The sequence below is a fragment of the Hyalella azteca genome, unplaced genomic scaffold, assembly GCF_000764305.2.
Source record: "Hyalella azteca isolate HAZT.00-mixed unplaced genomic scaffold, Hazt_2.0.2 contig10128, whole genome shotgun sequence".
Lineage (NCBI taxonomy): Eukaryota > Metazoa > Arthropoda > Malacostraca > Amphipoda > Hyalellidae > Hyalella > Hyalella azteca.
Window position 1 is genome coordinate 253,711 of NW_025940175.1, and position 2,153 is coordinate 255,863.

A 2,153-nucleotide genomic window follows, 5' to 3' on the forward strand; every position below is an offset into this window, starting at 1 on the left:
AGAACAAATGACAATGAACAACCCTTGATATGCTTCCACCAGTCGTACAGAAAAGACACCTGTAATTTAAATCGTATTGTATAATTTAAATACATCACAAATCTGTATATTGTTTCCAGTAGCTATGAATAGATTACAATGTTTTTTAAAACGTTATATATAATTAGTATTCATTGCTAATCAATATTCTGAGAGCATCCTATCTGGCTGCCATCGACGCAAAATGAACGGGCACATCCTGTCATGACATTGACACAGGAGCCGAAATTAAAGCTAACTTTCTCAAAATAGAACAAGGATGTAGCTTGATCTGCATTTTGATAGAATAGTTTCAAAAAAGATAAAGCGATTCTTACCAACAAATATGCACCTGTCATGCTAATTTGCTCTGAGTTTATCATGTTTAAGCCAATTACCTCTCTAAATCGACAATAATGGAAGGTTGTTTGGGAATCGAGTCCCGTCTCGGATTTGATAGAATAGTTTCAAAAAAGATAAAGCGATTCTTAAGGTGCTTGTACACGGGGATAGTGCAGACGGCTAGTAAATCTGGCTAGTGTCGGTCGCTTGGTGACTATCCGGCTAGTGAGCCTGTACACACGAGGAGAGTAAAAGGTGCCGCTATCTTCTCGTTCGCGCCCGCCAGTGAGTCGTTAGAAGCCGTCGAGTGAGGTCTGCGAAGATGGATAGTGTGATCACCTTCAACAACTCGAGTCTGTACGTCTTTTTTATACTCCATATTCTAGCCCTTAAAAATACAGCGTCGGGAACAACTAAACCCTGACTAATAAGGTCTTCTTTCCGTTTCAAAATACTCGTTTCTCTCTTCATTTGTTGGAGTAACCATCATGGAAAACATTATACTTTAATTCATATTTTTGGAATATTTCAAAGAATAATGAATATCGTCTGGAATCCACTTTGTTGGATTCCTCTTAGAAACATTATCGTTCAAACAAGCCATGATTCGCTTGACCCAAGATACTTCACAGGAGCGGCACAGATGCTCTCACCATGGCTGCATCAGCGCTACTAGCCACTTCTCCAATAATCTCCACTCTCCAGCCAAGATATCAACACATCGTTGTCTCTCTCGGCCGCGCCTCGGGCACTTGCCGGCGCATGCCTCTGAAGCGGCTGAACCCCTATACACGAGGCTAGTAGCGTGGACAGTTCAAACGCCGGATGAACTAGCGGCTAGTACTATCCTTGTGTACAGGCACCTTACCAACAAATATGCACCTGCCATGCTAATTTGCTCTGAGTTTATCATGTTTAAGCCAATTACCTCTCTAAATCGACAGTAATGGAAGGTTGTTTGGGAATCGAGTCCCGTCTCGGGAACCTGTGCGCTGCAGCGTAACTATAGACTGCATTCTTGGCCTATTCAACTGATCTTATGAAGTGGAACCGTGAGTTCAACTTACGTCTATCATATTATATTTTACATTGTGGATTTTAACAATCAGATTTATTCTAAAATTTTCAACCTCGTGAGATTTTTCGCAGGGACCGGAAGACAAATTACGCGTGAAGTAGGATGGTTTCGTTGAGATATACTGAGACATTGTTCCCACCATGAGCAGGTTTTCCAAACACGCGATTGCAGACGTTCGCATTGCAACAGGTTACGTTGCGCTCCATCCGCCCCCCGAAACCTTAGAGTTGCAAGATGTTGCGAGAATTTCTTTAATTAGTGATTTCCGCCTTGATCTACATTAAAAAGTTTATCGATAGCTGTGAAGTGTTTGTTGAAACTGGAAATGTGTTTGTTGTGGTTTTATTTGAGAAGCGAATGTGTCTCTGTTGAAACAAACTTGAGACACAGATCAACTCAAAGTTAGTATTACCCATTGGGTAAAAGCTAGGTTGACAAGGTCCTGTTTCAGAAATAGCGTTGTAAAAATACTTTATTTTTCAAAGCCGCTCAAAATAAAACAATTTTCTTCTTAAGAAGATAGCATTTTGTGATTTCATTCACTTCTATTATCATATTGAAAGAACATTATTCCAGTCATTTTTCCACCAGACTTCTCTGCAAAGACCAATTATTTTAATACCGAAGATGCCAAATGCACGAGAAAATTGCCACAATGCGGTTGCCGTTGACCCTGCAATGAGCGGGCAACGCTGAGGTCCGAGACTGCGTCACT